The sequence below is a fragment of the Mesoplodon densirostris genome, chromosome 18 (assembly GCF_025265405.1).
Source record: "Mesoplodon densirostris isolate mMesDen1 chromosome 18, mMesDen1 primary haplotype, whole genome shotgun sequence".
Taxonomy (NCBI): Eukaryota; Metazoa; Chordata; class Mammalia; order Artiodactyla; family Ziphiidae; genus Mesoplodon; species Mesoplodon densirostris.
The window spans coordinates 40,865,937-40,889,134 of record NC_082678.1 but is presented as its reverse complement, the minus strand read 5'-3'; the positions used below and the strand labels follow the sequence as shown (position 1 = coordinate 40,889,134).

The 23,198-nt window shown below is 46.3% G+C and overlaps 1 protein-coding gene across 3 annotated transcripts in view; it reads left to right on the top strand.

Annotated features, from left to right (window-relative positions):
- SHISA6 (shisa family member 6) overlaps positions 1-23,198 on the top strand; it is a 244,690-nt gene that overhangs the window by 125,648 nt on the left and 95,844 nt on the right. The window lies entirely within an intron of this gene.

Below are 23,198 nucleotides of genomic sequence, written 5' to 3'. Positions count from 1 at the left end.
CTGTTTTATTAGAGGACACACTTTACAAGACAGGAAGTCACAAAAAGAAGATGGGCTGGAAACTAGCACCACCTTGTAAATCAACTATACTTCAATGAAAAAAAAAAAAAAGAGATCAGGAGTCAGAGAATTTACACCAGATGAGCAGGGTCTGTCCTTCCAGAAAGGAATCTCAGTCTCCTCAGATAGTTATTCAGGGTCTGTCTCAATGAACACACCTACGGACACCCTCTGCTGTCCAGGTGGTTTGGTTAAACATCTCAGACAGGCTGGCTGGTTTTTTTGTTTTGTTTTTTCTTTTTTGCGGTACGTGGGCCTCTCACTGTTGTGGCCTCTCCCGTTGCGGAGCACAGGCTCCGGACGCGCGGGCTCAGCGGCCATGGCTCATGGGCCCAGCCGCTCCGCGGCACGTGGGATCCTCCCGGACCAGGGCACGAACCCGTGTCCCCTGCATCGGCAGGCGGACTCTCAACCACTGCGCCACCAGGGAAGCCCGGCTGGCTGTTTTTGAGTCTGGATGAAAAAGCCTGAAGATGCTTTCCAGAAACTCCCATGGGACCCACTGTCAATTCCCTTGATCTCCACCGGTGTAGCCCAGGCCACACCAGGCCCAAGTCCTTCCAGGTGGTGGTGTCAGCAAACGCATCTGATCTGTGCTGACCGGCACTGTTCCTCGGGTCCTTTCCACCCGTGTGTGTGCATGTGCGTGCGTGTGTGTAAGAGACAGACAGAGAAATCCCTGAAGCCTTTGCTGTAAGGTAGGAGCCCCAAAGTGACTCCCGTTTGGAGGAGGTAGGCACTGCTGCCCACCTGGCCGTTCATCCCTCCATGTCAGCCTGCATGCTGAGCATCTGCTCTGTGCCACACACTCTTCTAGGCCCTGAGGATGCAGCAGACAGACTTTACATGCCAGAGAGAGATGACAGACATACTGAAAGAAAGAAGTAAATCTCTGAGGTATGTCAAAAAGGAGTCAAAAGCTATGGAGCAAAATGAGGCAGAGAATGAAGGAAGGAGTTGCAGTTTTTACAAAGAGCATCCAGAGGGCTTCAGAAAAAAACTGGCATTTGAGCAAAGGCTGAAGGAGGTGAAGGGTCAAGTCGCCTGGATTGGGGGGTGGGACGGTTTCCCAGGCCAAGGGAACAGCCACCCACTGCCCACCTGGCTGGCACAGGGACAGCCGTGAGGCTGGGGCAGATGGGGCCTGGGTGTGGGCAGTAGGGGACGAGGTCAGAGAGAGGCTGGACCGCCCAGGGCCTGGGGGTCACTTGAGGATCTCGTTGCCACTCTGGGCAGAAAGAAAAACAAGATGCTTTTGGCCTGAGCTATTAGGAAGAGGGACGTCTGTGGGAGGGCCAGGGTTTCGGCAGAGGCTGGGGGTGAAGGGAATTCAATCTGACTTCATATTAAGTTTTAGATGCATCTTAATCACCCACGTGGAAATGTCAAGTTCAGGGGAGTTGTCCTGGCTGGGGATGTAAACGGGGGAGTTTGCAGTACGTGAAGCCGGACGCTGGGTGAGATCAGCTAGCGGGTGAGCAGAGGCTCCAGAAGAAGAGATGAAGTTGGGGAGGTGAGGAGAGACCTGCAGAGGAGACTAATCAGGAAGCAAGAAAACCAGGGCTGGGTGAAGTCTTGGAAATCAAGTGGGAAGAAAAGCCATGTTTCTGGGAGAGAGCCGTCAGCTGTTATAAACTGTAGACAGGTCAGGGGAGGTGAAGCCTGAGAAGTGACTGCGGTGTGACTTGTAACGTGGAGGTCATTGTGAGCTTGGCAGGAGCAGTTTGGGGGTGGTGGGGAAACTCATCCATCCGATGGATGCAAGAGGGAATGGATGACGTCTGGGATGTGCTTCTACACGATCAGGGCAAACTGAGTGACGGGAAGAGAAGGGTTCATCATGCTCACCTCTCTGTTTGGGGAGATGTTTGAAATGTTCCATAATAAAAAGTTTAAAAAGATTGTTAAAATAAGGGGTGAAGAGGAATAGGAGACTGCAGGTACAGACAACTCTGTAGAGTTTTAAGGTGAAGGAGAAGGGAGAAAGAGGGCAGTAGCTGGAAGGCAGCGTGATATAAAGAGAGGTTTGTCTTTTTTAAGATGGGAGAAATCACAGTATATTTGATATTTGTATGCTGATAGGAAGGATCCAGTAAAGAATGGGAAATTGATTATGCAGGAGTGGGGGATGGTGTATTTCAGAAGTGACATCCTTGACAGGCGAGAGATTCCTTGATGGAATCTGTCACCCAGGGGGTGCTGGCCTTGTCTAAGGGTGAAACCCACCCAGAGTCGCAAGCAGGGTATTCGGCCACAGGTGCATGCAGGTGGGCATATGGGATCCCTGCTCAGTGATTCGGGAAGCAAGGTCATCCACTGTAAGCATTAGGGTGACCAACCATCCCAGTTTGCCCAGGACTGTTCCAGTTTTAGCCCAGGAAGACCTGTGTCCTAAGAAACCCCTCAGTCCTGGGCGAATGAGGTCAGTTGGTCACCTTAGTGAGGACGTGTGAGCAGGCCCAGCCTGTCTGGTTTCAGAGCATCTTCCACACCCATCTCTAGAGCCCAGAGAAGTGGAATGAGGATGCTGCTGCCTGGAGCTGGCACCTGCAGAGCCTCAGAGGCCTTGGGACTCCCCTGAGTTGGAGATAAGGCCAGAGCACCAGAAGCTCCTGCCCTGTGGGGAGCATCCCAGACCCCACAGAAAGACCCTGGATGGATCGCTTCATTCTGTCTAGATGATGCTCCCTAGGGCTAGGCTGGAAGTAGCCATTCCTGCTGCCCAGCAGACTCCCCATGGGGTCTGAGACAGAAGATGGGTGGGGGGCATAAATGCTACGAAGGGGGTGCAGGCGTTGGAGCAGGTGCTGAGACCAAAGCTGGAAAAGTGACCATCCTGGTACCAGTTTAGGGGTCTCAGCAAGGAGGCTGGCAGAGGTGGCACCCCGGCTGCTCAGCCCCCAAATCCAAGGAAGAGGAGGAGTGATGGTGGTCCAGAGGGAGGGGTTGGGCAGATGGCACCTGCTCCCTGAGAAGAGAACAAAGCTAGAGAGGGGTTCTAACGCCCAGAAACGCACAAGTGTCCGCCAGTGTTGAGTCTGGGTAAAAGGTCTACCAGGAAGAAGACACCAGAGCAGGGAAAGCAAGGACCAGAGCCTTTGGATCAGCGTGATGGGTGGGAGACAAAGCACAGGAGGTGTGAGCTTTTGGTGATGACCAAGGGATAACTGTGGGACTGGGTGGCTGACTGAAGCCAGGAGGACAAGCAAAACTGAGTCAGGGACCGGCTCCGGCTCTTCTGCTTCCACGTGGGTTCGTGGTTCCCCCAGCGCTGTCCTTCTCAGCCATCTACTTCAGCCCTTGCCCGAGCCCCACTGCTGGTCTGAACCCCATGCACCCATGGGCCCGTGCTCACCCCTCCCTCCAGCGCATTTGTCTGGGCGCCAACATGGCCGCGTGTGATACAGGGTTTGAAATTAGATCTGCTCTTCTAGAAAAGACAGAACAGGTGCATGGGCCTCTATGGAACTGCAGGCTACCACCCCACACACCAGGATCTGAGCAAGAGCTTTCAGACCATCCTGTGGACTGTAACGAGGAGACCCCTGTGCTGTTTGGCTCCAGAAACCCAGCTTAGACGTTTTCACACTCTGGGGAGCCAGGGGAGCGAGTGGGCTTGACGACACCAAGGTGCTCAGAGGCTGGACTCCAAGTAAACCGCAGTGCTCGGAAGGCATCCGGTCTCCATGGCAGCAGTGAGCTGGGAAATATAGCAAGAGAGAGGGAAGGCTGGGCCTTGCTTGCCTGAGATCAGCCTCAGAAGCCAGCACCACCTGGGAGCCTTCTTTCCTGCGCCTCTCCGTAGGCGGGGGACCACCAGGAAGCAGTGGGAACAGGCCAGAGGACCTCTGCGGCTCTGGGCCGAGGGCACCAAAGCTCTAAGCTGCCTACTGGTTGCTCTGACCTGCTCTCTCGGTTTCCTCTGCCTGCTGACTCCTGATTAATGGCTGAATACCGAGAGCCAGGCACTGACTCAGTGTGCTCGGCTTTACTCAGTGGTACTTCGTGCGCCGCATGCCGGCACATAGAGGCTACCTCTATTAGGCCTTACACTTAGGAAAACCTGTGGCATCAGTGTGATTCCATAGTTTGTTAGAATGGAGTCAACCTTGCCTGGTGGCTAATTGGTTAAAATTGGTTGCATCAGAAGCAAAGATGGATCTGCGTGAATGTTGAACTCAGCGCTCACCAGGTGAATCCCTTTCTCAATGTAACCGCTGTTCAAACAAAATAAGAGGAAATAAGGCAAAGCAAAACTCAGGGCAATACCTTTGAGAGGTTTTCATTTGAGTACTTCCACTTACAAACTTAGCCATTTTGCCTAAAGGCAGCTTTTCTACAAAACCCTCTTTCCCATGTTGGTCCTGCTGACAAGTACGCCCATGACCCTCCAGGAAGCAGTAAGCGTGCTATGTCCCTCCTCAGTGTGGCCCAGGACTCCCTTTCCACTGAGGTTAGTTTGGGCAGCAGTTAAACCCTTGCAGCTCCATCTGAAGAGCACGGAGGCCTGGGCCCACTTCCTGAGCTGCCCAAGAGTTCACCTCTAAGGTAGGACCACCCAGTTTGCCACTGGGAGACTCATTCAAGGCACCAAGAAGTCAATCCGCAAGTTTTCCATCCTTCTTGGGCTCATCTTGTTCTAAGGGCAGTGCTTGGGTTGAACGTATCACCAGTTTAAACTACCTGGTAAATGGTGGCTCAGAAACATTCCCATCCACCAGTCCATCGGCTGAGTCCTGGACCGTCGTGTCTCTATTTAATGTGTGTTTGTGGGTCTGCTGCCACTGGTTTACGCAGGATGCCAGGCTGTCCACTGGGACAGTCTGCTGGGCTCGTGTAAGAAGAGGGGAGATATGATAGAACAAAGGAGAAGGATGCACTGTAAATCTCCTTGCCTTGGGAAGTTTCACCTCTTACCTATAGGGCACATACATGTTCTCCTCAAAGGAGAAGTAACCCAGGTACAGCTAGATCTCCTGTAGTCTCCACCAGTGGGGCAAGAGAGAAGTCTCTTTGGTGTCTTGGGGTCAGGGAAGCATCCCTCACGCCTTATCTTCTGCCAGCCTGACTCTCCTTTTCTGCTCAAACAGAAGGAGGAGGTATACAGGAATCCCTTTAGCACCCTGAATCTTGGTGGTCTCTTTAAATCCCACTGGGAGAAGGTAGAGGATGGAGTTCTTCTGTGTTCCCAGAGGCTGACTTGCCCAGCCAGAGGTCTAGCAGCTCTGGGCTATGTCCTTATTTTCCAGTCTCTTGCTGGTGCCAGATCCAAGCTTTCTCCTGCCATGACCCATGGCTCAAGTTGACTCCAGGGGCAGGTTGCTGGCCAGTACAGTCTCTTCCTGGCACTGGTCTTGGCATTGACCCAGAAGCCAGCCCTTGGCATTGGCTTCCTCATTCTCTGCCGCTCACTGACAAGAGTCTCATGAGCCCTGACAGCTAAGCCATGGGGCTGTCCGGTCCCAGAAAGGTGGTGGCAATGCCATTTCTGCCAGCTGGCATCTGTGGCCAGGAGAGGATAGCCTCTCAATCAACAGCTGCCAGCACTTCACGGTGGCCCCGAAGCAGGACAGAATACTGTCCTCAGGTTCTCAGCACCGCACTCTTTGGAACAGAGCCATATAACTCCGTGACTCTGAGTCCAAGCCCTTCCTGCCTGGAGTCATGGCCTCAGTCTCAGTCTTACTCCCCTCCAAATAGCGAGGTAAACTTCCCTCCTTAGATGGTTGCAGAAGAAGAAAAATAGTGAGAAAAAGGGGGTCACTGGAGCCAGAAACGCTGGTTCACTCTCAGCTCCACCACTTGCTAGCCATGTGACCTTGACCTCCGTTACATTCATCTGTAAAGTAAGGTGATGGTACCCCCTACCCCACAGGGCTGTGGTGGAGATCGTATGAGATAACGCATGCACCAGGGCACCAAGCTCTCAAGCGATGGTAGTTTTTCTTATTGTCTTAGCTTAAGAGTGTGAGATGATGCTTCTCAGGGAATAACTCTAGGGCCAGCAGCATGGGCCTCCCCTGGGAGCTATTTACAAATGCAGACCCTTGGCCCCTCACCTCCTGAATCTACTGAATCAGAATCTGCATTTTAGCAAGATCTCCAGGTGACTCATATGCACATTCAAGTTTGAGAAGCACTGCTATAGAATTTTTGCTTTAAGTGTGGTCCCCTTGATGGTCTTCAAGGTCACTTCCATTTCTGAGATTCATTTGCCATGAAGTCTCATCTGATACCCTGCACACTGGAAGCCAGGTTGTCCCACAGCTGGGGAGGGAAGGAATTTGAGGAGGAATACCTGAGCTCCGAGGGGTGATGCAAGGGGACCTCCTAAGACTCCAGTGACCTGCCCAGATGTTGGGGGCATGGGGATTTACCGCTTCAATGAAACTTAAGTATTTGTTGAGCAGAGATGAGTAAAATAGCACCTGCCTTCAAGAAACCAGGCAGTGCGATTCCTGCCAAGCAAATAAGAGGTGCCATGAAGCAGATCCTGAGAAGAGCAGAGGGGGTTTAAAAGAGGAAAGCATCACCTCTGAATGGAGGAGTCCTAAAAGGCCTCCTATGGGAGACAGGAGTTAAGATGGTCCTTGCTGGACAGGAAGAATGTGAGCCAAGACTGGGGCAGGGTGGGCACGTCAGGTGTGGGTACCTCTGGAACAAGGGCATGGAAGTGGAAATGTCAGTGTGACGATGGTATATGATGCCCAAAGTGGGGTGCAGGAAGGTTCTGGGACCATAGCTCACGGCAGGGGAGTGCAGGAAAGTGACGGGGCCATAGCACAGCTATAGAGGGGTTCAGGAAAGTGATGGGGCCATAGCACACCTGTAGGGATGGCAGGAAATGAAACTAGAAAGATGTGTTGGAGGCAGGGTCCTGAATTCTCCCAGGCACACGATGTAGGCTGAGTTCGAACTTCTAATTGATGATCACTACGCATCCCCTCCTCCTTTCTCCTCTTCTGTCTTTAAGAATGGTGGATATTTGACAGTGAATAAGTGAATGGATGAATGAATGGACTGAAACAACACTAAACTGAGAGTCGGGAGACCTGAGATGTTGTTGAAGGTGAATGTGGTCTTGGGGAAAATTGCTTTGCCTCTCTGAGTCTGTGTCTCCCCACCTGTAAACTTTTCTGCAAGATGCCTCCTGGTCCTGTTGCTCTGGAACTTGTGTATGTTCTGAAATGGGAGGTCAGGGATGGTGGAAGCAGTTTCCCATGTCCTTTCTTCAGTCTGCTCCATAGCTGTGCTTCACCCCCTTACACCTTCTGAGAATTGGTACCCACATTCGCCTTTATATACCCTTTACAACACAAAAAGAATACGATATATTCACCGTCCAGCATCTTGCTTTTCAAATTAAATATAGCTTGGAGATCACTGGATATCTGCACGCAGAGATCTACCTCTTTTTCCCCAAAATGGCTGCTTAATAGTCCATGCTATTACTATGCTGTCATTTATGTAACCAGTATTAGTGGTGTAACCCACCACTTACTTTTCACTGAATTTTTATTTTTTGATGTTTTTATTTAGAAATAATTTTACAAAAAGGTTACAAAAATAGTGCAAAACATTCCCATGTGCCCTTCAAATTTTCAAAATTTTAATATTTTAGCACATTTGCTTTATCATTCTGTCTCTCCTTATCTCTCTCTTTCTGTCTCTCTTTCTGACTGTCTCTCTCTATATATACATGTATATGTATATATATACAAACATACACATATTATATATATATGTTTATTTTCTAAAAGTACATAAATACATAATTTTTTAAATATTTGAGAGTAAGTTGCAGATATGATGGCCCTTTACCCCTAAATACTTAAGTGTGTATTTCCTAAAATCAAGTGCATTCTCTTATATACCCACAGTATTGATTATCAAAATCAGAAGATCAATATTGGTAAAATACCATTACCTAATCCACAGCTTGTATTCAAATATACCGCTAATGTTCTTTATAGCAAAAAAAAAAAAAAATGTTTTTCTTTGTCCAGGGTCACATGTTGGTAGGTTTATTTCTAAGTATTTGATCATCCTGGTTTTCTTTGGGCTGCACTGCACAGCTTGTGGGATCTTAGTTCCCCGACCAGGGATTGAAGCCTGGCCCTGCGCAGAGTCCTAACCACTGGACCACCAGGGAATTCCCTTGGTTGCTGTTGGTAACTGGAGTTTCTCTACCATTATGACCTGTAACTGGTTATTTTTGTATATATGAAGGCTGTTGGTTTCTGTGTGTTAATTATATATCCTGCAATCTTAGTGATTTATTTTATTGTTTGAGTTATTTTTATCATTGGCCTCCAGGTACACTATCATGTCACATGCAGATAAAGGTAGTTTTACATCTTCTTTACCCTTATGCTACTAATTGGTTTCTCTATCTGATGGCATTGGCTTAAAACCACTAGTACAGTGTTGAGTAGTGATGGAGATAGGAACATCTTTGCCTTGGTTGTGATGGTAATTAAATGCTCTAGATCATTCCCACTAAGATACTGTCTTTAGGAACAAGGTAGATAGAAGATAGATAGCTGGATGGATAGATGGATAGCTAGGTAGCTAGATAGGTAGATATATGCTGATTCAGATTAATTCATGTTTAAAAAGCATCCCTCAAATTCCTTAGGTATTGAATTTTGTCAAAAGCTTTTTCATCATCTATGGAGAGATAATTTATGATTTTTCTCTTAGATTTCTTAATATCTTAAAATCCACTGTGTATAATATCAGTGGATTTCCTAACTCAATATTGCATTCCTGGAATAAATCTCACTTGGTCATACTGTATTTTTCTCTTAATACAATATTTTGGATTCTGTTTCTTAATATTTCATTTAGTATTTGTATCAATATTCATGAATGATACTGGTCTGTCCTTTTCTTTCTTGTACCATCTCTATCATGTTTAGTATCAACATTATACATGCTTTATTAAAGGAATTGGGAATTTCTTTCATTTTCAATGCTCTGAAATCATGTGTTTAACATTGGGACTGTCTGGTCTTTGAATATTTGAAATAATACTTCCATAAAACCATCAGTGCCTAGTGCTTTGGGGTAGTTTATTAATACCTTTCTCTACAAAAATGTATGTATGTTTGCTATTTAATTTATTTTTTAAATTTTGGTATTTAAGTTGGTTTTTATGGCTTTTTCTAGTAGTTACCTTTATACTTAATGTTTACTGCTCCTTAGTCCCGAGTGTTAATATTTAACTTTTTTCATCTGGTTTATCAGGTTGTTTTTTTTTTAATATCCTTTTGCCTACACAACAATCAGCATATTTATTCTATTTTATCCTCCCTTTTTTTTTTTTTTTTTTGGCGGTATGCGGGCCTCTCACTGTTGTGGCCTCTCCCGTTGCGGAGCACAGGCTCCGGATGCGCAGGCCCAGCGGCCATGGCTCACGGGCCCAGCCGCTCCGCGGCATATGGGATCCTCCCAGACCGGGGCACGAACCCGTATCCCCTGCATCGGCAGGCGGACTCTTAACCACTGCGCCACCAGGGAGGCCCTTATCCTCCCATTTTTTAAGTTATTTCTACTTTGTCACATAAAATATCTCACATTAATCATCTACCCTCTTACTCACTTGTGTTTTAGTCTTTGAGATCTATATCTGTATCTGTACTCATATCTATATGTCTGTATGCTCATCATTGTTATTTTTCTTCTGAAATTTGCCCAGTCATCTCTTGGTTGGATGGAGTTCATCATCCAAAAGATTGCTCAAGAAAGGCTTATGGATATGGAATTCCCTAAGTTCTTATATCTTGAAATTGTTGTTCTATAGCCTTGACACTTAAAGGAAATTTTGCCTGGTTATAAAATTCTAGGTTCACCCTTTCTTTCCTTGAGATTTTGGAAAATGCTGCTCCAGTGTTGCCTTGCTTTGTTTGCTATTTTTTGAGAAGTCTGATTTTTTTTTGAAGTCTGACAGTTTATTCTTCTGACTTTGTAAGTGATTTTCTCCTTTTGCTTGAAAGCCTTGAGAATTTTTTGTTTGTTTGTTTTTGAAGTCTGCAAGTTCTACTAGGACATCAGAGATGATCATTCTGAGTACATTTTCCAGGTACCTGTTGGGCTTTCTTGATTGGTACCATCGGATCTTCTTTTAATTTAAAGAAAGTTTTGTTGAATTATATACATTTTTTCCCTAGTTTAATTGGCAGCGTTTTTGTTCATTTTTTAAATTTTTATTTATTTATTTTGGGCTGTGTTGGGTCTTTGATGCTGTGTGCGGGCTTTCTCTAGTTGCGGCGAGCAAGGGCTACTCTTTGTTGCGGTGCGTGGGCTTCTCATTGCGGTGCCTTCTCTTGTTGTGGAGCACGGGCTCTAGGCGCACGGGCTTCAGTAGTTGTAGCATGCGGGCTCAGTAGTTGTGGCTTGCGGGCTCTAGAGCACAGGCTCAGTAGTTGTGGTGCACGGGCTTAGTTGCTCCGTGGCATGTGGGATCTTCCTGGACCAGGGCTCGAACCCGTGTCCCCTGCATTGGCAGGCGGATTCTCAACCACTGAGCCACCAGGGAAGTCCTGAATTATGTTTTCGTATATTAGTTATCTTCCACGGTTTTGTTTTTCTTCTTAGTAGACTCCAATTATAGGGATGCTGTTTTTTCTTTCCTGTCTTTCAGTGCATCCACATTGTATATAATTTGTTTTGCTTTTATTAGTTCATTGTCATTCTCTTGTTTGCCTCTTGGCTTTTCATCAGTGCCTTTAAATAAGTTTTATTTTGACTCTCTTCTTTCCTAGGCACCTTGTACTTTAGTCTTCATTTTGTCTCTTTCACATCTTTCCTGTGTTCAGTGAATTCTCTTTAAATTTCTATCTCTTTTTCTGCCACTTGTTTTTAGGTTTTGAATTTCTGTTTCTAGGTGTTTCTTTTAACAACTACAAATGTGTTTTTAAGTCTAACTCACTTCAGAGTGTTGTGTTTAGTTTTCTTTTGCTTCATGGTTATTTTTGTGTGGGATTGGAAGAAAATTGTTACTAGTAGAGGTGTTTGGATTCCCAGCTTATGTTTTCTAACAGTAGATTCATATGTGTTTACTCCTATTTCTTCTATCTATTTTCTGATTAGAGAACATTATCAGATTCCTATTTTAATGGTATTGTTTCTACTAGTATAGAAAATACAATTTATCTAATGGGTATTATTATTATCATTATTACTATTTGGAAAGAGATGTGCATCTCTGTCATTTTTGTTCTCTTGTCTTATAGCAGTGGTCCCCAAATTTTTTGGCACCAGGGACCAGTTTCGTAGAAGACAGTTTTTCCACGGACCAGGGTGGGGGAGGGGGGATGGTTCAGGTGGTAATGTGAATGACAGGGAGCGACAGGGAGCGGAAGGTGAAGCTTTGCTTGCTCGCCCGTCACTCACCTCCTGCTGTGCGGCCTGGTTCCTAACAGGCTGCGGACAGGTACCAGTCCGCATCCTGGGAGTTGGGGACCCCTGTCTCGTAGGGCTCCATTCCTCCTGCTTCTTTTCCCCTTTACCGGACAATCTCCAAAGATTCTCCCTTCCTTTTTACCTTCTTCTCAATATTTTAGAGGATGGTTGCTTTGAATTGCATGTAGTCAGTACTCTGACCTACCAGATAACTTTCTCTGTGTTTTCATACGTAGGGGGAACCTTCTCGTTTTGACAGCAGTTTTAGGTCACTTTTAGGCCTGCTGCTGTCTTCTCCTCTTCTCTCTTTCATATAGTTTTTTATTTCCAGGCTGACCTTGTTCACCACAAGGCTTGTAGCAGGACTAGAAAGATAATTTGCTGAAATATCTTTTTTCTTTCTTTCTTTTTCTTTTTAAATGTAATTTAAAATCTGGGCATGTTCTGGTTATGTTAAGCACACAGCTAGAAATAACAGAGGTAGAATTAAGGCCAGGGCTGTCTGATTATATTCTATTTGATTATATTATACAACAGAGAGATAGATTGGGGTTGTGGAATGTACTGGTAAATGGGTAAAGCGGCACATGAGAAGCAAAGTCTTACTTGATCAACTATAGTGTATGGCTTTATGTGTAATGCAGTAGTTACTTCCTGCTTTTGCCACTGACTATGGAAAACCTAACTGGTGATCACTAGTTCTACTAATTGGATATAGGACTAAATATTATGTCATTGAAAACTGTAGAATTCTGTCATCACCCTGTTCTCCATTTCCCTAGAGTGGCAGATGCAGGAGGACAGGAATCAGAACAACTTTTATGGAAATGTTGGGCCATGCAGAAGGTGAGGATTTTTTTTTTTTGGCTGTGTTAGGTCTTCATTGCTGCACGTGGGCTTTCTCTAGATGCATCGAGTGGGGGCTGCTCTTCATTGAGGTGCGCAGTCTTCTCATTGCGGTGGCTTCTCTTGTTGCGGAGCATGGGCTCTAGGCACGTGGGCTTCAGTAGTTGTGGCACGTGGGCTCAGTAGTTGTGGCTCATGGGCTCTAGAGCACAGGCTCAGTAGCTGTGGCACACGGGCTTAGTTGCTCCGTGGCATGTGGGATCTTCCCAGACCAGGGATCAAACCCATGTCCCCCGCACTGGCAGGTGGATTCTTAACCACTGCGCCACCAGGGAAGCCCCAGAAGGTGAGGAATTTTACCAAATGATGGTGCAACTCTTCAGACAAAGAACTAGACTAAACTCCACTGCCAGAGGTCCCTGGTAAAAATTAATATCCAGATCTAAGGATTCATCTTAGTCTTCATTCTTCATGTTTTGCTTTTTCTCCAGAATTTGATGTTGTGAACTTCCCATTCTGACTCGGAATTAATTTCTTGTGATGGTAGACTACAGTTCTCTTTGACCATGCCCTCTGTGTCTCCTTTTCTGGGGATCGTTTCTTCCCATCACACCATAAATATGCACATTTTCCAAGCTCTGCGTGAACCCTCTGCTCTTTTCTTTCTTAAAATGTTCCCTTAGAGAATGTACTGATGTGCGTGACTCCTGTCATCTTTTGTAAGCCAAACAGCCAAAGTCCACCTCACTCAACCCTGACGTTTTTGCTGAATTCCACTGATAAAGTCTTTCAGCAGAGAAGTGGCATTGGGAGTAGGAAAAGGAGAGACCTACTGCATTTTCCGCCATCACTCCAAACTCAGAATCTCCTGAGGTGAATCTGCATAATTCCTCCAAAACCAACTTCTATTTTTATTGAAAATTTGTTGATATCATTTTCTTCTAGTTGCCCAAACTGGGAGCATGAGCGTCACTTCTGCTTGATTCTCTTGATACACACCCATTGCCCTCATCCTTGTTCTCTTGGTTCATCTTCAGTACCTCTTTTGAAGCTTCCACATTTGTCCACTTCCCCAGTACAAAGTTTATCCAGTTCATTTCCAATTTAGTTGAAGAGCTGCCTAACTGGAATCTTTGCCTTTTCTCTCTCTGCTCTCACCTTCACACAGTCCATTGCCAGATTAACCCTTCTTCAATATCATTTTGAGCAAGTCATACTCCTACTCAGAATCCTAGAGTGGCTCCCCTATTTCCTGTATTTCTTCTATTATTTAGGCATTCAAGCGCCTCTGCCTTCCTGGTCATTCTGATTGCCCTTCTACTCAGTTAAAACTGTACATGGTAAGCCTGCCTGGTATACTTAACCCTTCACTGAATGAGCAATATTCTTTTTTGCCTGCATGAAGCCTGAAATGTTTGGTCTCCCACCTTTTCACTTACTTTAAATCCTACTCATACTTTATGGCTGTACAGAAATCTTGATTTTTTTCCATGCACTTCAACTTCCAAGAGTTTTCCCCACATCCAAGTCCCCATATCAGGTCTGTAGGGGGCTCTTCTTGATCCCTCTGGAGATCTATAAATTAAAAAGACATGTTTCCTTCCACACACACCTGATATGATAGCATATTGACAGGGATTGCGCAACAAGCCACCCGCCCATTCAGAAAGGGGAAGAAAAGGAGGCCCTCAGCAGACACTGATCCATAGCAATTTTGAAACTCTCTGAGCAGACATTCCGAGGGGCTCCTGATCTGGATGTGTGTGGGAGGGTGTTCCTTGATTGGGCTGAAGTTCTGCTCTCTGGAGGGGCTTCCTCATCTAGTGTTTCCCATGGCTCCTGGCTCTGCTCTCTAGATTTTCCTCATTTCCTATTATCTTCCTTGGCCGTATCTGAAATGGGTGTTGGGGAATATTTCTTAGGAATGACACAGCTTTCTCAGTCCACCCATTTCCCACAGAGAGTCAGAGGTCTCAAGATTGTTTAAAGAATCAGGCCCCCTGGTCCTCTGGCAGTTCAACTCTGTTAAAACAGGAGGTTTCTTACCTGTTTGATTCCGTTCAAATCCAAGTGCTTGTAAACATACATCATTCTTGAGATACAGTCCTCAGAACTGCTATTTCCTTTGCCCCAGGCCTCTTTCCCCCACTTAATGGGAGGTATTCTGAGTCCTGCAGACTTTGGAGGAGATACACCCTTATGTTCTTTACTCTGAGTCACTTTATACAGTTAAAATACTGACCTCCTCAGCTAACGTGGGAGGGGAAGAGGGGCAGGGAAAGTGGCGCAGCAGCACTTAAATGCTCCCACTTCGATGTGACGCATGGGACCTCCACTCACGTCACTGGCCAGAGTGAGGCACAAGTTAGGACATGCCAAACTCTGAGATGGCAAAGAAGTGTATTCTTCTTGCACTGGGAGGGAAAGAGAGGCAAATAGTGACTAGTCTGCACTGTGTCACTGCTCAGTGGAAGCTGTAGGACAGACAGTTGAGACAGGCCCCCAGTAAGGCAACGAGAAGGGGTGTTGTTCAGAAGATTCCAGAAGGTGCAGGTCCTTCCTTTGGGTCACCGTCGAACAAATACCTGGTGCTGGTAACTGCACTTGGTGCAGAGAATTGTGATGCTCTTCCTGGACTGGCTGCCTCACAGCCTCCTACCCTTGGTCCTTGGTACCCAGAAGAGTCTCCCTCATGAAGAGGGAGGGTTGAAAGAGAACTCATCCTGTGTGGCTTGGGATCCCAGAGATTCAATGGCCCTGAGACGCCATGCTTCTTGGAGGTTATGCTACTACAACTGATGCTTCATAAAGCATCCTAACCCTAACTCACAGTCCCTGGAATCGCTCGATTTGTTAGAGCGCCACCACTCCCAAGCCTCAGCTTTGATTGGAGAAAGTGCGAAAGCCATCAGGGAACAGAATAGAATCTGAGCAGGTCTTTGCAGCCTTCTTCTCTTCCCATGGATGCAGATACGTCCTAGGAGCCACTATGATGCCAGAAGGGCTAAGAATCTGTTTGTTTGTTTGTTTCACTTTGTAACTGACAGGTTCACAGTCCCATTCTGGAAGTTTTACTAGGGGAATACAACCAAACTGCTGGCCCCATTATTGATGAGATGGATTCTTGGGGGAGCGGGCAAAGACCCAGTGCCCTCACGTCAGCACAGCATGGGCTCTGGGAATGCCCAGGCAGAGTGGGGCTTGCCTGAGAGTCGAAGCTGTTATCTGGGCGGGTGGAGGCATGAGTGGCTCACACAGGTGCTGAGGCTCAGCCAGCCTCTTCATTTTTTTTGATTAATTGGTCTCTCTTTTAGTTTATGGGCCTTGACAGCGCTGGTTGTGGCTTTTCGTGGTTGACTACCCCCGGAGTGCCTAATTACAGAGGAGATTCTTAAAAGCAACAATGAACACATTTTCTAAATATGTTCTCAATCCGCTCCCCTCCCTGGGTAATTGGAGGCAGAGGAAAGGGAGGGCTGGAGGTATTCCCAGAGGGCTCCTGTCAATCAGTCCCAGGCAGGTCCCACTGGGGCCACTCAGAGGTACTGTCACCGGGAAATCACAAGGCAGGGACAGCAGGGGGCGTGCCCCGCCGCCCCGAGGCCACACCCTGGGCACAGGAAGCTCTCCCACCTGCTTTCTTACTCCTGCAGGTGAGGGCTGAGGCACCACTCAAGAGCTAGGTAGGAAATTATACACTTCAGCCAAGGAAGCGACGTGTTCTGTCAAAAGGGAAAGAAAAATATTAGAAGATTCTAGGGAGATCAGAGCCAGACTCAGTGAAAGCTCCTGGCACAGGTGATTCTGAGACTCTTCTTTGTTCGTTTGAATGAATCGTTGCGATTGAAATCACATAGTTTTCGTGCACTCATCTACTAATTCATTCACCCATCCACCCACTCATTTCATTTGTTTGTTCATTTATTTGTTCATTCATTCATTCAATGCATCTGACCCTAGGCTAGACACTGGAAGATCTATTGGCAAAAATCTCACTGAGCAGGGAATGGCATCCAGGCCTCAGTCTGCACTGAAGACCAGAATGAGGGTGGAGTTTGTGCCTCTGTGTCCCAGCGTCCTGCTGACCCAGACACCAAATCGCTTCCCACTTCCCCCTAATGGAGGAAGAGGAGAGAAAATGCCTATGATTAAGTCACATTTTTATTTCATGTCTGGCTGGCCACCTTCCCTAGCCCTTTCACTTCTTCTAAGGGCCTCTAACTCTCTACCAATTACAAGCTACGGGGCTGACGGTGCAGGAGGTTAGTGTGAGGCAGGAATCACAGGGACTCCTTGGCTGGAGAGACTTTCTTAAAAGAACTAAGAATGTCAAGGACACATGCCAAGGATGCACTGCACACACGTGCACGCACGCACACTGATGTGCACAAGGAGATGGAAAATCTTTGCCCCTCGACTTTCCTTTCGGGAGAGTCACACTGAAGTTGAATCGTTTTACAGCACAACAAGGATGTAAACCTTTGGGCCTATGTATTATCTCTGTCTCTTCTCTCTGCAACTACAAGGGCTGGGCAGCCCTTGCACAGGATCCCTGAGTCACGGACTGCTCCTCTTCTCAATGTGGGCTCCCTTTAGGGGAGAACAGGGAGCATTCACCTCCCCCTTCCCCGCTTTCTGCATAAGAGTAATCTTCCCCAAATCCCTCTGTTGTGGGCCCTCGTTCAACTCTGTACAGTAGGACAGCGATTTTCACCTCCACTTACTATCAGACTCACCAAAACTAAAGAAAGAGATGCAGGGACTTCCCTGGTGGCGCAGTGGTTAAGCATCCGCCTGCCAATGCAGGGGACACGGGTTTGTGCCCCGGTCCAGGAAGATCCCACATGCCGTGGAGCAACTAAGCCCATGCGCCACAACTGCTGAGCCTGCGCTCTAGAACCCATGAGCCACAACTACTGAAGCCCGCGTGCCTAGAGCCCGTGCCCCACAACAAGAGAAGCCACCATAATGAGAAGCCTGTGCACCGCAACAAAGAGTAGCCCCCGCTCACCGCAACTAGAGAAAGCCCGTGCATAGCATCAAAGACCCAACACAGCCCAAAATAAATAAATAAAAATTTTAAAAAAGAACAAAAACACTGCCAATTGAAGTACGAACAGCAACAAACACCCAATGCAGCCAAAAATAAATAAATAAATAAATAAATAAATATTTTTTAAAAAAGAAGAAATAAAGAAATGCAGATGGAAGGCTCCATCCAAGACCTCCTGAATCATTGTCTGTAGAAGTGCAAATCTGTGACTCTGAGAAGCTTCCAAGGTGATTCTGATACCCAGCTGTGGTCTGTGCAACTCAACTCCCATTTTGAATCACCCAGGGGATGTTGTTAAAATGCAGATTCTGACCCACTAGGTCTGGGGTGGGTTTGTGATGCAGCCTTTGCAACAAGCCCCCTGCAGTTCCTGCTGGTCCAGGAGCAAACTTTGGGTAACAAAGGTAGAGAGTTATGGTTCCCAAACTTGGGTACACATTAGAATTCTCCGGGGAGCTCCTAAATATCCTTATTGTCCAAGCTGAACCCCCAGCCAACTAAGTCATAGTTTCTGGGGCTGGGACCCAGACATTAGTAATTTCTACAGCTTCCCAGCTGATAACTTAGCATGGCCCCAGCTGAGAACTGCTGGTCCAGGAGCTGTTTCTTATCAGCGTGGGTCTGTGATTCTGCTTCTTATTTCCCACCCCAATCACTCTCCAAAATCCATTTCCAACCAGCTGGGCACTGCAGACAGCTAGACAATACATATTATCATCACAGCAGAGCTCATTGAAACATATCCATTTCTAAGATAACGGCAACATTAGCCACATTAGCAAAGCCGGCACATTCAGTATATTCCCTTCACACAGAAAATTAATTCTCAATTGTTGGCTAATGGTTCCTTGGCTTCTCCCGGAGCAATCTGTGTTGTACATTTACACAACCACATAGGCACATTGGTACAGAGACGCACCACACCCATGGGGTGAATCAGTCACTGTCCCTCTGTCTTTGACTTCCTGTCACTTGCCACCCCCGTCCTTCCCTAAGAGCCCTAAAGATGAGCGTCTTGCTTCGCTACCTCTTCCACCTTCTTCAGTGTCATCTGTACCTCTGGGCTTTATGGCTCAGAATGTCCTTCCCACCTTGTTGTGGGCTGGCTCCCACTTGGCTTTCAGCTCGCTCTTTCTTGACTTTGGAAGGGTCTCACCTCCCCAGACAAAGATAGGCATTGCAGTTCTGAGCAATTCCTCTGTGCTTCTCCAGCAGCCCATGGGAGTGTTTATTATCATCCTTAGTCTCGTGCAGTATTTGTTGAGTTTTTAATCTGTTTTACCCACTGGACAGTGAGCTCCTTGAGAATGGGAGTAGCCTGCCCACCTCTCAATCCACATCATCTTGCACGATGCTCAGAAGACAGCAGAAAAAAAAAAAAAATGCAGAAGGGCTTCCCTGGTGGCACAGTGGTTGAGAGTCTGCCTGCCGATGCAGGGGACGCGGGTTCGTGCCCTGGTCCGGGAAGATCCCACATGCCGCGGAGCGGCTGGGCCCGTGAGCTGTGGCCACGGAGCCTGCGCGTCCGGAGCCTGTGCTCCGCAACGGGAGAGGCCACAACAGTGAGTGGCCCGCGTACCGCAAAAAAAAAAAAAAAAAAAAAAAAAAAAGAATGCAGAAGATTTAAGGGAAAAAAAAAAAAAAAACAGAAGAAGCTCCAACCACATTTATTGAATGAATCAGTCGTTCCTCTCCTTCTGTCTTTTTTTCCTGGTGTCTCTGTTGGGTTGTATAAAATGTACAGAAATGGATCTGTTTTAGCATGACTGACATATTTGCTCAAGCTGGTTCATACCCAATGAGAGTCTAATTGGACTACCCAGTCCTTCCAAAACCCTGCCAATCATTCTGCTGTGTAAATAGGCACAGGTGATTGGTTCTAATCAAAGTCATTAGGGTGGTTCTGGAATGATCCTGCTGCCATATGTAGATAATTATGGCAGAAGTCTAAATTTTGGATGTTAGCCGATCTAAGTAGCATTAGCATGAGGAATTATCATAGAACAAAAGGAGAAGGATGGCATGCTATTTGGACATAAATAATAACAGCTAGTGCTTTTAGAACATTTTCTATGTGCCTGGCACTCCTCTAAGTAGTTTACATATATTAATTCATTTACTTAACATAACAGCGCTAGGAGAGAAGTACTATGCGTATCTAAATTTCATAGGTGAGGCACAGAAAGATTAGGAAATTTGGCCAAGATTATCCAACTAGTAAGTGGTGGAGTCTCTACTGGGACCAGGTTGACTAGCTTCAGGCCTGTGTTATTCATGGCTATAGTGGGCTTTTTCTGAGATACAGCATGAACCAAATTTCTCAGTATGACTCTGTTAACATTCCCCACATCACTCATGTGTTAGTAAGAGATCTCAGTTGCCCCCTCAAAGCAGAATGAATCATCAGCATTCTCCATCTTATTAGAGTAGCAGTCCTCAAGTTTTAGGGATATCCAATTTATTTTTTTCTCTCTCAAATACACACACACACACACACAAACACATACATGCACAGACCCATCTCTCAGGAAATAGAGACTTTTAGGAACCTTCTATAAACTTGAAATAAAATTATTCAGAAGGAGAACAGTGCTGTTGCTCCCTAGAATTGCGTTTGCTTTTGGATGTAAGACTGGGGTGATAGGACCAGGAGTTTCGCTGATGGTTTCTGAGTCTGAAGTACTCCTGTGAATGATAGCACTATTTGTCCTTCCTTGATGGCTTTTCGGCAGAAGGGGGACCAGGAACCTAAGGTCCCCTCCTGTGCTCTCTGGGGTGTGTCCAGTCCCCTTCCAACATGAGGAAAATGAAAGTGAGGGGGTACTTTTCACACATTCAAGGACCTTCCTGTGACATGAATCAGCCCTCATTCCTGAGTTTTTCACCTTGTGTGTGAACCATTTCGTTGGGGACCTCACATTTGAAAAACCAAGATTTGGAATCAATATTTCTGCATGGTCATTTCTTTCAAGATGCAGTCTCCCTGACATTTATAAACAAGTAGGACCTGCTGTGCCCAGATCAGGTAGACACACTGCCTCTTCCCACCTCTGAAGTCAATGGGAGAATCAGGGAGCTGATGTTTTCAACCAGGTTCTCTAGGGCAGACTCTTCTTCTGCCAAAGAAAATATCCAGAAAGGTAAGAACTTCACAATAGTGTTCATATTCTCAGTCCTCTTTGTGCCACATGGGAAACCATTAGAACTTAATTTTAAAAAATTAAAGCAGTATTAGTATCTCTAAAACAGTGGTTCTCAAAGTGTGGCCCACATACCAGCAGCCTCAGCATCACCTGGGAACTTGTTAGAAATGCAATTCTTGGGCTCTCCCTCACTGAAAGAGAAACCCTGGGAGTGGGAATCAACAATGCATGTTCTAATAAGCCCTTGGGTAATTCTGATGCATACTAAAGTTTGAGAACCACTGTCATAAAGAATTAAGATATATAACATTAAAACCTGCTTCTTAATATTTGACCTCAGCCGAATAGATGGATGCCAAGAACACATCATTTAAGTATCAAGTCCTTAGAGGATATCTCAGCTGATGAGATACCTAGAAAGGGAGTTCTGTGCCAGGCACGAAGCCTCAGTTAAATTGTAAGGAGCTAGACATTAACTGCTGGGAAATTGAAGCCATGCATTCATTACTGACCCTGGAAAAATACCTCCCCAGTGTACAAACCATTGTTTGCCCATTGATCAAGGCAGGTGGGATGTGGTTGGAGGTTGATGATTAATTCAGATGGTTCTTGCTTGGAAGAGCTCAGCTGTCTTCCTCGCTCACAGCTGCCTTATTGAAGCTGTGATATTAAAACTGTGAAAATTCTGAAAGCTAATTCAACCAACTTTAATCACCCAGGGTGATAGGACACGCTGAGAAACCATAAAGGCTGGGGCTTTGGTCAAATTCAAATGTTATTGCTTTTGGCTGGGGCCGTTACAAGACTCACGGGAGCAAATGAGACAGGCACAGTGTGATCTTTAAAATTAGTTACAAAGATCAAAACATAAAAAAGCTGGAGTGATTTTTTCTGAGCACAAAAATTTATCCTTTCAGAAATAATTAATTTGATAAAATTACTCATTAGACCCATGTATCATTGTGTCACTATAACAGCAGTGTCTAAAATAACTTTTGCTTTTCTTTTGGAAGAAGCCAGCACAGATTCTAAAAGTTACCTACCTAATTAGGTCAGACACTAACTGACTTGCCTTTCCAATACAGTTCTATGGAGAATACTAGTTATAATTACCCTCTCTAAAAAAGAAAGGAAACTGGACATGGGTTCAAATGCAAGATTAAAGACAAAATAGAAGGTCATGAGACTCAGGGGGATCCATAGTTCCAGGTTCATGGGGCTATTGTCCAGTGTTGTCTTTTTTTTTTTTTTTTTTTTTTTTGCTGTACGCGGGCCTCTCACTGCTGTGGCCTCTCCCGTTGCGGAGCACAGGCTCCGGACACACAGGCTCCGCGGCCATGGCTCGCGGGCCCAGCCGCTCCGCGGCATGTGGGATCCTCCGGGATCGGGGCACGAACCCGTGTCCCCTGCATCGGCAGGCGGACTCTCAACCACTGCGCCACCAGGGAAGCCCCCAGTGTTGTCTTTGTAAGTAACTGACATGTCATGTGTCTGTTTGAGAAAGTTAGGAGCTTGGGGGATATCACCCCAACCATATATGGGTAACGTCATAAAGGATCAGAGTTCCAAGGCCCCCTTGGGTAACACCACCATCATTTACCTGGGTAGACCATTGGTGTGACCTAATGTGTTGCTTCTGATACACACAGATTTGATCATTTTCCTTTCCCTGAGTCTGGAGGCACCAAAATGAAAGGTTTCTATGGCAGTGGAAGCAAAGTGGTAAAAATTCTTAAGGCTCACAGAATTCTTTGTGTTGGTGGAAGAGTTCAGCTCTCCACCAGCCCTTCCACTGGCAGCAGACACAAGCTGTGGGTTAAGACCCAGATGCCTTTCAGTGTCCCAGGAGCCTAAGAACTATCCCTGATTCTTGGACCCCTCTTTAAATCAGCCTTGATGCCCTGAAGGCACAGTCCATAGGGCCAGGCTCTAGCAAGGAGGAATAACTCAAGTTGGCTCAAACCTCATCTTTCCAGTGTTACTACCCCCCAATTGACAACCTGCAGAGGAAGTTGGACGAGTTTATCCAAGGCCCTGAGACAACATCAATTCTTGAACATCACTGTGTGCCAGCAGGTTCTTCACCTATATCTTCTTTTGTCCTCATAACAGATCCACAAGTTAAGTGCTACAATTTCCCTGGTGCAGATGAGGAAAAGGAAGCTTAAGGAGATTAAGGGCTTTGCCCAACTTTGCCCACCTCTTAAGCTGCAGAGCTAGTATTTGAGTTCACAGTTAGGTTAGTAAGGTCTAACTCGCAAGTCCAACTTCTTCCCTGGCTCTTGTTATGAAAGTGGGTCACCCCAGTAAACTACCCTCTGATAACCAGGCTGAGTGATAACATGGAAGTTTTGCGGGTGGATGCTAACCTGCTAGCATCTTCTCTGGCCCATCCCTTAGGTCCAGGATGCCCCAGGCATCCATTGCTCCAGTCCGGTTGGCTCCAGGAATAGTTGAGGAGGGAGTGGTTGTCAAAGTGTGGCCTCTGGACCTGTAGCATCAGTGCCACCTATGAACAGGTTACATGTATATAGCTGAATCACTTTGCTGTACACCTGAAACTAACACAACATTGTTAATCAACTGTACTCCAATATAAAATAAGAAGTTAAAAATAAATAAATAAATAAAGGCAAACTGATCAGGCCCGCCCCAGAGCTACTGAATCAGAAACTCTGGGGGGTAGCGCC